At 39.2% G+C, this 12,451-nt stretch overlaps 1 protein-coding gene across 2 annotated transcripts in view; it reads left to right on the top strand.

Moving 5' to 3' along the window:
• Positions 1-1,887: 1,887 nt before the first annotated feature.
• RASGEF1A (RasGEF domain family member 1A) overlaps positions 1,888-12,451 on the top strand; it is a 170,520-nt gene continuing 159,956 nt past the window's right edge. The window contains exon 1 of one of the 2 annotated variants that reach the window (XM_075758670.1): positions 1,888-2,403. The gene's annotated coding sequence lies outside the window, so the exon portion shown is untranslated. The remainder of the gene's footprint in view (positions 2,404-12,451) is intronic. The other variant, XM_075758673.1, reaches the window with a different exon arrangement.

Genomic DNA, 12,451 nt, shown 5'->3' with positions numbered 1-12,451 from the left:
GCGGATACCCAGCTTCATCTGCCACTGTCTGTCACTTCAGACAAATGTGTTTCATTATTTTGTGACACCCTCTGTCATTGAGATCTGTCCATACATTACCTCTCCACGCTGTCTTCTCAACAGTACAGAATCTTAATGGACAACTCCAGTACCACGCAGGGTGTCTGAAGCAGAGTCCTTCCTACAGAACATGTATTCCATGGCACAAAGTCTGTTTCTTCTCCCACTCAACGATTTTTCAGTTGAGGTCTACTACACAGCTAATCCTGAATTCGTGTATAATTCTGTTTGACTTCTAAGAGACCTGGCGAAACTCTGGATAGACATCTTCACACAGATGATTCTCTCTAATGATGCACTTCTCCATGGTCACTACCCAATAGTACCAAAGACCTATTTCTGCTAATGAAATGATGTCCACAGGGAATTCAAATTAAACACTTTTGTGGATATTCTTCATGCTGTTCACCCACAGGCTGAAGGAGTAAGCTCCTTACACTCCACAGCAGCCCATGGCTCACAGGTATATGCCATTCATGACACCATGCCACGTTAGGTGTGGAAATCTAAGGATTAAAAAAAATTGCTGCGGTGGTTCAAATTTACAGGGGAAAAACCCCCACAAAATATGATTTTTTGCCTGCAATCAGCCTAAGGAAACGTTTCATAAGCTCTTGAATATGAGCTGCTGTTCTGCTTCATTATAAATTACAAGTCTGGTAAATCCCTAGTATCTTTAGCAAAGTCATAATTATATATAATTAAATCAAATGTTAAAAAAAAAAAAAAAAAATCTGAAGAGCTCATATCTCATTCTCACAGGACCATCCCTAGCCAATAACACCAGAAAAGAAGAAAACGTCATTCAGTACTCTGCAGAGGAAAACACAGGCAGAACACCTAATGGATATTTAACTGATGCAATCATTTGGAGTAGATGCGAAATTATCGTACATTCAGTTTTCTAACCAAGAATGCACACATATTTTAGGTCTTCCACCTTTATGCTGTTATTTCGTATTTCTTTCCCTAGTTTTCTTTGGAAATGTGCCAATTAATCAGGATTAAGACCATCCTCTCACATTCACACTGCAGGAATATAAAATATGAAACACCACCCTTTCTAGACGCAGATGAATTTGACAAATATTCAGAGCATCTGAACACAGCTTCACACAGAAGTAGTAGCACTTTCGATTTTCTTAAGATTCTGCTACAAATATTTTATTAAAGAGCCTTCAAAAGACCCACAAAAGCCTTCCTGACTTACCCTTTGATAGAGGCTAAGAACTACTTAGCAAACAGTGGGAACCTAAACACTTCTTCCTCTTTCCCAGTGACACTAAAGAATTTACAGCAATCACCAACTTTTGTGAAGCTGACCTGTACTAGTTTCCTAAAAAAATATGCATATAAACAAAGGCGTACAAGGGTATGAGTGTAATGAAATTATTAACCTGTACTTTGGAGACTTGGGGTGATTAGAAACTAGCAGTGTTTCCCCAGAGAAATTTCTGACATTTTGTGCAATGTTACCCACTCCAACAGCTTGCTTTTTTCCTCTTGAGAATTATTTCAGGGATCCCCATGAAGGGCCTTGTCTCTGGTACCAGTTTCTGATCTGCAGACACACATTCAAGGATGATAAACCAGGGGCTCAGAAATTATCTCAACCTTCCCTTCTGTTAAGAAAAACCAAGAAATGTCTTCCTTTCCAACAATCTTGTATATGATTATGCGCTCCCCAACATCTTTTTCTATTTCTTTGCTCCGATGCCAGAATGAGCGCCCTGCCCTTGGTTTCCCACTCTCAGATAAACAGCCTATAAAATTACTGCAAGAAACCAAAAGTGCTACTTTTCACACAGTCACAAGACAGACTTCCTTTACCCAACATATTCTGTGCACAGCATCCATGCAAGCCTCCGAAAGAGAGAGATGATAATGTAATCGCCAAAATGCTGATAAGTTCCTCCGGGCATAGACCAAAAAGAGGGCAGGAGTGGCGAGGCTTTAAAATCAGGGAGTGCATCACATATTTAAAAGTAACTTTTCGGCAGCGCGTAGCAAGGCTGAGCACCAGGCAGAGAAGGGGAGCACGCAGCCACATGGTATATTCCTGTCTTCGCTTCTCTCCTCTCTCTTGGTCCCTCTCTCCAGCTTTCTCTCCCACCTCCTCTTCCTGGCGCTGCCTTCCCCTCTCCCCCTGCCGCAGGCTGCAGAATGGGACACGCTTGTTCCCCAGCCAGCCGGCAGCTGTCACACAGCGGAGGCAGCCAGCAGCCGGTGCAAAGAGTGAGCCTACTCTGTCATTTAGGATGACTCACTGGAATCTGGCATTAATTTCTCTTTTTCTGGTAGTGGACGGAGAACAACCAAAAAGCTACACTGGACTAGATCAAGGTAAGTGATTTAAAAGCCTTTTTTAACGTTAAAGTTGCCCGACGCTTTGAGGGTGCCAAGCTGTGTACAAAAGCTGGCACTGGAACTAATTCGGTGGGTGTCTGAACACCTGGCATTACATGCCACCAGTGTGCCTTTCTGGCGTTAACCCTGTGCGTGCCATCCAGCTACACCCGGGGGGAGAGACGGCAGGTCAAAATATAGCCTGGTGACTGCATTTTCTCCCCTTAATGCAACTTTTACAGCAGCACTACCACCTGCTCCTGTGAATACAAGAAGCTTCTCAATATTGCTAAATGATCAGGCACGCTTTTGTGTTCTGCCGCTGGGAATACAGCGTATCAGGCGTCCGTCATGGACTCTGTGCGGATTCATTCCCACAGCAGTTGTTTCATCACTTTAATGAGTTGAAATTCCACAGTCCACAGAAACGCTTCCCTGTCATTTCCCCTCCCTCTGAGGGATTCTCGTAGGATCATATAGATACAATCCATTTTCAGGCTTTTCAAAAGTAATGCTCACTGAAACCACCAGAACAAGTCTGCAGAAGCACCGGCAGCGCTGCACTACATATTCTGTCTGCATTCCACTCTCTGCTTTTTCTGCTGTGAATCAAAAATTCAGTGTTGCAGGAAGGTTTTTGCAAGGACAGTACATGTCTCTGGCACAGCAATTTAAAGTCAAGGGAGAAGCTTCTTCTCCCAATTCTGAAATCCTGACAAAATTCCCTCCTTCCATTTTCTGAGGAGGTACAGTGTTTCAAGCGGAGTTATCTAAGCAGGTTTCTGCTGGTGCTGATTGACAGTTTTTAGTTGTGATTTTAATGACAAGATTTCACTGAACATCTACAGCTTCATTTCTGCCAATTCAATGCTTTTTACCAAATGGCTTATTTCAGAGGGTGACACCTTTAGAATTAAACCAGCATCATGCTTTTCTAAATCTATAAAGAGAGTATCGGACTAGCTAGTGCACATTGCAGGATGGCACAATCATACCTTTGGATCTTTAATGGTCTAACTGCAGGGAAGACATTTGGGTTGGTTTACATGTTCTCTGTACTGTGGAAAGTGTTGCAATTATAACTGGATGTACCTATGTTTCTCATACGTTATACAATATTTTTCTGCAATATCTTATACATCTTATTTGTTCAGCCCTCCTGTGTACTGGCAATCAGTTTATTAAGAGTTGACTTTTAAACCCACAAAGAACCGCCCTGACATTATTGCTACGAAAAGGAATTTCTATTCAAAGACACTGACAGCTCCCCACATTGATCACATCTACAGAGATGACCAAACAGGTATCAGCAGTTAACACTGAACACCATTCAGCTTCCAGGTAGTCACCAAGACCCACAGTCTGTTGACCCAGCATGAATATTTCTGGAATGAACTCAAAGATGGCAGTAATAGACACTCCCCTTAGTTACTGCCCCTCCATGCAATCTTTTAAATAGATTAGGGGAAAACAGATTCTTGTTTCAGAGAACTTAAAGGACTTTGGTACGGATCTTCAGGAAGAGGTAGGATGATGTCTTGATGTGCCAGCACAGATTCTGCCTCATTTTCCATCAGAATATGGTACATTTTTCCACTTGATAAAACTGGAAGGTGTTTACCAGCATTATGCTTTAAAATTTTTTCTAATCATTTGGACAATTGCAGAGACTTCAGTACCTTTTTTTTTAAAGTTATCTTTTTTATTAGCATTTAGATATGATACCTGACTGCAGGAGTATCAGATTTTTTCCCAGGGAAAGTAAAGTGCAATTCAGAAAACAGATCATTGTGATTCCATCTTTAAGCACTTGAAAATATTCATACTATTTATTTTTAAATTAGTAGCTATTTATTGTACGCAAGCTCTTAGTCACTTGCTACTGTAGCACATGTCATAGTCTCTGGGGTCTTAACAGCTATTTTTGAGTCTGTCTGGATAATGTCTAGAATACAAAATTATCCTGTTTACAAGATGGGTCTTTATTTTATTTTCCTCTCTTCAGAGACATGAGTATATTATCAGTTTTCATCAATACGGCTCTTTTCAGGTGGAATCTTCGTCCATTTAAATGCAGACTATCTACTGTGATAACAGTTTATTGTAACTTAGCAACAAGAGCTAAAAAAAAAAAATAATCAAGTTACATCCATCACGCATGCAAACCTTGTTTTGTGCTGCCCCATACTCAGCAAATTAAACCCTTGAGATAAATGACATTCTAGACTGGTGGACCAGTCAGTTTAATATCATTAGCTGGACTTGCCAGTTGTCCTAATTACAAAAGTCAAAGACTGCAGGAAGCAGCTGCAAAGTCAGCACATGTGCAAAGAGCTGTTTGTAAAGCAGACACATATGCTTTAATTTGAGGCTTCTTTGTTGCAACATGGATTATTAAGGACAAGTACGGCATTTAATAACACTGTTGAAAAAATGGTCTGGCTGCAGTCCAGGTAATAAGACTTGTATGGGGTTATCACTGGCCTTTCTGTGAAGCTTCATTTCCGCTGTAATATTTTCTCTAAAATAAACAAACAAGGACTTCCAATGCCGTTAGGCAATGATCAGGCTCTTGGGTCATTCATTTACCGGTGAGCTGGGAGGACAAGAAGAGGAGAATCAGTCACGCTGCTAGAGAGCAGCTAGTGCAGTACTACCTACTGTCCTACCTATCTTACTCCAAATAGAGCATCCACTATCAATGTAACTACATGTTCAAGGGGCATAAGACACACAGCTGCTACACTGGAATCAGTAGGAAACCTCCTTAAGATACAGAGATGCTCAACTCTGGAGCTCTGATTGAGCCTACAAAGATGAAACCAGCCACAAACCACCTAACTGGAGTGAGGCACCTGCTTTGATGGGGTGCCCAGGGATCCCATCAGCTCTGAGTTTCACATCCCTCTTGGCAGTTCACCTCCACAAACTGAAGTTAGGAGAGGCAGAAGTTTAGCTATGGTTAGTTAAGTGGATTTAGTCTTATAACTGGTTACATTCTGAAAAGGTGAAGGTTCAGCCAAGTTCTTCAGCTCAAAAAATCAGCTAAAATAGAAGCTGCTTCACTTCAGTTCTCACTAATTTCTGTAGATTTCATTTGAAAGTAAAACCCTATACAAAGATGAAGAGCTCTAAACAAATCAACAAGGTTTTACACATCCAGAACATACCGACTCTTGATAACAACCTCTAGAAAGGTATCAAATTCATCCCAACTACTCAATAAACCATACTCTCCTGCATGTAGGCATGCAAAGATGGGTAAAATTTCATTTTCCATTGCAAAAAACACACTTAGCCACTTTTATGATTCACTATTAATGTCACCGTAACTCAGGCAGCTGTAGCTCTAGTCATTGCACACTGAACAGAGTCAAGATTACCTCCTCCTCATTGCATAATACTTTGTTAAAAGGTAAACAAAGAGTACTTACAGGTAACATTTTGAACAGTTCTATTAATCATCATTAAAATGGTATTTTAAGTTGAACTGTACCCAGGCACTAGTTTTAGAACAGGAAACATTTCACACACTTGCTATATTGCTTTCCAGGAATTTCTTGTAACGTAGTCTCACCAATTAAGATCAAATCTAATCTTAGTCTAAGACCGAGGATGTTCACAGGGATGAAAGTAAGGTATGTATGCTATGTGAAACAGGCATCCAACCCTTCTGATTAGACACTACTTTTTGATGAGAGCACTTTTCCTTCCTCAGAGTAAAGAAGTCTTGGTTTCAAACATCCTGCAAATTAGGGATGAATTAATCTGTTGGAGAGGGACTACTGCTTTCTTTGCCTTCAATCTTTGTATTCCTCGACAAACTTGACTGCACTCTTGTAGCATTTTCAGTCCCATAGAATTTGAACCTTTGACCACCTACACCAGTGAAGAGTACGACCAACTGAACCATAAAGGATTATGTAAGAAATCTGTAGTGTATCTCAGGATACATGTGTGAAAGTAGTCTCAAAACCTAATCTAAATACAAGGTAATATATCCACTTCAATCACAACAATTTTCAACAGGCACTTCTTTAAAATAATGTCAGCAATTTTCAGTTTCTATTTAATTATTTTGTTTGAACTAATTCCTCTGTATTATTTCTTTATTTATTTATTCCAAACAGTGCTCTGTGTTTTCTCCCATGTAAAACACAGATGGTGCAGTTTCCAAGGCACCATTTTAGTTCTTTCTTGCTTAAGCAAAATAAAAACAATATTGTGTTCACCACAAAGTAGCTTTTCCCATACTTTTGAGCTTTGTCATATAATTTGGACTTGTGAAAACTGATGTCTTTCAACAAATGAAACAACAGAAAAATACTTTTTTCTTCTCGTTCATTTCATTAACATGTGAAAAGTTTTTTCACACAATATCAGCTTACTTGTTTGTTTTCCTTTTATTGTAATTCAAATTTCCAAAATGATGAGGAAACTAAGTATGCTAGGCATGTATTCTCTTCAGTTTTTGAGGTAATTTCATTACTGAGTTACTGGCTAGTTTAGGAATGCTGCGTTAAAGATGATTTGTATGAATAAACTAATAACAGTTCAAAGGGAAACACTTCTGAGAGCAAAGAATACATTCTCTACAGCAGTTCCAGTGGATGAGACATCTGAAATTCATCTTAGACAATCTGAATTTTTGGCTATATTCAACAAGCTCCATGTAGTTTTTCCTTCCTATTTCTCCTTGTGTCTTTCCCAACCTTGTCACGTTAATGGTCTGTGTTTGAGAAAAATAGTCTTGTTCCTGAGGGCACTGGCAATGCTGGGTAACGTTTAGCAAACCATGTATCATCCAAGTGATTTGTAGGTTACACAGAGAACAATACCATGATCCACAGGATGAAGCAACCAGAGTAAAAGCCATCCAGAAGCAGGTTTTACTAACAAAATTACTCAGATTGTTGATTTATAAGGAAGCTTGGAGCCTGTAGCCACACACTACTTGAAACTATATAGCTAAGGACAAATTTGCACACTACAGAGATACTGGAATTTTATGGGATAAGACCAATGCATAAAGATGTACAAGGGCAGAAACAAAGTGGTTGGTGGAAACAGCAGATGAGATACATAACTCTCTGTTACCGACTTCTTTCCATTTTTTACAATGAAAGGACTCAACTTTTTTTCTAGGTCCTAAACATTACAAGTTCTGTCATGAAATTTAAAAAGATAAAACATTCAAAAATCATATGAACCTGTGTGCCGTATGCCCATACATGTCCACGTATGATGCCATAACAGTTCCAGATGCTACGGAAGCAATAAAACCACTCTCAAAACAGAAATACAACTGCAGCTTCACAAATCACATCTGAAAATCTTCGAGGCAAGGCTCTAGAAATAATAAATTTAAATAGGCATCCTCACATAAATAGAAAAAAAACCCAAACATGGAAGCTTTGAGCAGACTAGCCTTTCTTCAGTTCCTAAAGCACCTCCAAATGTTGCCTTGCTTACAACCACATCTTCACAACTTTACCATCACCACTATATCACGTCTACTATACTGAATGTATAGTAAACTAGAAATTATCCCATAAAACCTCAGGACACAGTTCAGGTAATAAAACACATAAGACCCTGCCATGCCAGGACACACCATGGGGGCACCACTGCGGTGGTGTGCAGCACAGCAATGCCTTATCCCACCAGGAGGCATCAAGAACCATGCATACCCCATCTACTGGCCCTTGGAGGCCAGGACAGAACTGGGAACTGACCAAAATATTAGGCGAAAAAAAAAAAAGACAACCTCTATGTTACCAGGAACTGCAGAAAGCATCTACTATGTTACAGTTGTTAACTTCATTATAGCTGCTAAATGATTTGAAAGGAAAGGAAACAATACAGAAAGACTTGCACTTCTAAGAAAACCAAATAATTCTACAGCTAGTTTCTTCACCAGGGAAATGGAAGAAAGAGTTAATTACAACTGTTATCTGTAGTCTGAAATATTAACCTGACAGTCGTGTTTATCTTTTGTGAAACAGCTTTAATAATGCTATTTATGCCTTCACATTTTTCTCATTGTTTTGCTCACTATCCTCTGTTGCCACTAGTATTATTATGCTTTCAGTATTAGTAATAAAACAATTACTGAGCCTCTCTGCTGTTTAATGGGCTTGAAACCTCAGGAGTTGAAAATAATTAAGTTGGATATTTGTGCTTGCAATGAAGTTTTATGAAGGAAGAAAAAAAATCTAACAGAAAGATCCATAAATATTAAAGCCAAATGGGACCACTGAATAATTGAGTCTGACTTTCACCATGCCACAGTAACCCTGTAATTTCATCCAATTTTACCTATGTCAAGCCTAGTATCTTGTGTAGGTAGTAGTCTATTGTTATAAAAATAGTTTCAGATCTTGAAAATGATAATACAGGCTGCGAGTGCAGGACCTTACAACTGCTGATGACAACAGAGTGGGACCATTCCCTTCTGCTGCCTGCACATAACTCAAGGCAGCTAAAGCCCCCTACCTTGCAACACGTTCACCCTGTCTAAGCATGGCAATTTAATCTCAAAATGCATTTCTCTCAGAAAGCTAAGAGAAACTTAAAAAAGAAAGGGAAAGTAATTAGAGAACATGAGTTGAATTCTAACACAGATGACAGGCACTTCTACCACTTGCTATTAAAAATAAAAAGTTGTTAATAATTCCAGAAGTCCCAGGAGAATTGCAGCAACATCACATTATTACTTTTTTTTTTTCTTCTCTTGCCTGAACAACGTATTTTTTCCTTCAGCATATTGTTCCTAGATACCATAATGGGGAAAGAGGAAAATCTGCTAGATTTAACATTAATCAAATGTTTATCAGTAAAGGTAAATTTGTTAACTCCCTCTGTGCACTTTCTTGCAAAGGGACTGTATAAAGTTTTCTGGAGCCAAATGCATACATACCATAAAAGATTCAAAAAAATGAAAGAATGGCTTCTATGCAGCAGGAAAGAACAGGACCAGGAGAGACTAATATCCCTGTGCAGCACTATGGTAGGATTTACTGACAGAGAAAACTCCTCAATTCCCTCAGCCATTCTCTGCGCTCCTTACTGCTGCCTGAAAAATCGCTTTGCAGCACTGCTTCTGCTAATGAATCAAATGAACTCAGTTGAGGGAGAAAGGGAGAGACAGAACATGTTGGAAAATGAAGGAAAGAAATGAGAAGAAAGGAAAAGAGGAAAAGAAAAAGTATTTGCTCCCCTCTGTTACTCTCAACACTTATAATGGATTTAGGGAAGAACCAGTAAAGAAATAATGATTAAGTTACAAATGAATACAAAAGAAGACAAATGCAAATGGAATGAAATAAAGGGGCAAATAGAATACATAGGTGATGTTACAGATGTCATCTCCCTCAAAGCCAGGGTTGTCCTATGGTCCCATACTGTGGGCAGGAGCTAAAACACATGTCTTTGGATCCAAACCTTCTGACAAAGCATGTGCTCCTTCAGCTCATAACCCTTGTGCAATGGAAGCAGAGGTAATGCCTGCTGGGGGAGTGTGTGGGCATGGGGTGGGGGGTGGTAGAGAACAGATACCATAGCAAAAGATGGTTGTCACTATGACATTAGTTTATAGTACATTTCAAAATCAATTCAACATCTTTCATAGTCTTGTCAAGCATCATTCTGAAGCAGTGCAGAACAAATGGATTTTCTCTGTGGCAGTGGGATAGGGAATATGAATTCTGAACCTTCTGTTGGACAGTTCAGTATCCATAAATTGTCAAAGCAGCAGAATCCACACTGGCTTTTAGCCTCCTACTGCCAGTACACAAGGGTGGGCATCCAGAATGAGCAGAGACTTGTAGACGGTGGAGGTATGGGACAGTGGATTTTGTGATGCACAACAGAAAGAAAAGACCTAGGAATAACCACTGAAATGCAAAGAACATGGTGTGAACATCTCCTTAAAAATACTTAGATAGTAGAAAACTGTAGTCTGCTGAAGAAAGAAATAAAGAAGGGAAGAAATGTAGGTGCTAGTATACCACTAGTATAAAAACTGAAACCTGTAGATTTAAGTAGGGATTTGATTTTAACCTGTCGTGACTCAGAGATGTGCTAAATCATGACAACCTCTTTTCACTGAACATCTCAGATATACTAGAGCCAAGCCTTCTACACCAGTTAACCTGCTGGGGATGGGAAATTCTGTGATATTAACTGAGCATTTTAAATAGGGAAAACCAGAAGAAAGATCAATAGAAAAACAATGCAATATATATTATTTAATTTACCATCAATCTATAGTTGCTAAATAACAGCATTGGTTTTATCCTCAAATCTGTAGTTAACTCACAGTAACTAATATCCCACGCATATACCGCTTCCTGATATGTTTTGACAGCCAGAAAATTGTTTCTCTGCCTGAACTTACGAAAAAATTTCTTTTCTGAGGTGAAAATGTAAATACAACAAGACACAGCAGAAATAGCCCAGTCTTCCTCTGGTAAATATGACAATTAGTGGTACATACATTCAGCCCTCATCAGAAACCTACCATCACACACATTTCTGCGAGTACTAAACTGCTTAGATGGTAGGGCTTAATATTACTAAAAAAGGTTATTACTAACTGTTACAACAGCATGTGTGGGACAGGCACAGAAGAGAAGAATAAACCAACTCTTTCAAAGTGTAGATGGTATGAGAATTGTCCCAGAGAAGGAGTGGAAGTGAGGAAAAGTTTAAGGTCCCCCGCTCTGGAATGCAGACCGATGTCCTTTAAGGGGTAGCTCAACCTTCTGCAGTCTTGTGTAATTTTATTTCATGTAAATACAGTGCTTTCATCACCTGTCCATCGCTTCTGATCATTGCTTAGGGTCTGACTCAAAATTGCCAGCTCTTACCTAGGCTTCTGTGAATATAAATAACTAAACATCTCCAATAAACCAGGCAGTAGCTGACACCAGGGTTTTAAAGGTCAATAATTTCTTTTTAAAAATCAATATATTTGTAACTAGCTAGTAAAAGCTTCCAGCCTAAAAATGTGCTTAAATGGACAATCCAACAGGGCTTTTTTCCAAGCTGCATGAATTTTAACAATGCTCACACTTGTCAGTTTTCAAATTGTCTGAAAGCCTTTTAGAAAGGATGAGGAATTCTGAAGATTAATTCTGGTCCTTTCCAGGAAGCCACAACTTCATGATCCCTTATTCACAGCTTATCACAGACAATGGACACTATTCACAGCAACAACTCAGGTACATTAAAACAGGAAAAGTGTGTAAGCAATAGCCGAACAATGGCATTTCATTTTGCTCTGTCAAAGGGAGGCAGGCATGGTGGTGTGCCAAGCTTCCCTGAAAGGAGCACTTTCTTTCTTTAAGCTCACTCTGTTCTCCAGCTATTGCTTCAGGAATCATCAGTGTTTAAAAAAAAAAAAAAAAAAAAAAAAAAAGGGATTGTCTGTAACCCAAGAAAAATGGTTGAAGATAACATGTACACACACCCTTATTTGTATAAATGTTTGTGCAGCAAATAAGAATGTGAGTGAATGAAATCACTTGCCTTTCCTAGAAACCTTTTGTTTAGTTAGCTCTGATGTATTTAATTTATTATTTATAGGCCTAAACTTTCACATCATTATGAGATACACTCAAGCGAACTTGAAAGTAGCATTCAAAACAAGCAAGACCGGGAAATGTATTTGATTGAAAGGAATTCAAATAATTTGATTTCCCTTGGTGCTCTATCCCTTGCTACAACCATAAGCAGCAATAAACCACGATAACCACTGCCTACACAAACCCTTAAAGGAAAGGTTACAGCAGGGTACATCTCATGCAAGCACGAAGAGCATACATGAAAACAGCTGTAAGTGTTGCCTTTGGTTAAGGTTTTTAGACTCCAAGGCCAGCCTCAGCTATTCCCTTGTAAGAGGGGCTCACAGAAAATAGGCTAGGGAGCAATACAGGCCCCGCAGGAACTTAGTTTCCTAAAATTAGGTCAGCACTGGTATAAAATTAGATTCAATGTTCTGCTGACCGACCCAAAAAGAGGAGTGATTTTTAATCAAGAATTC

Source organism: Balearica regulorum, chromosome 7 (genome assembly GCF_011004875.1).
Source record: "Balearica regulorum gibbericeps isolate bBalReg1 chromosome 7, bBalReg1.pri, whole genome shotgun sequence".
In the NCBI taxonomy this organism is placed as follows: Eukaryota; Metazoa; Chordata; class Aves; order Gruiformes; family Gruidae; genus Balearica; species Balearica regulorum.
This window is presented reverse-complemented; position numbering and strand designations above follow the sequence as displayed.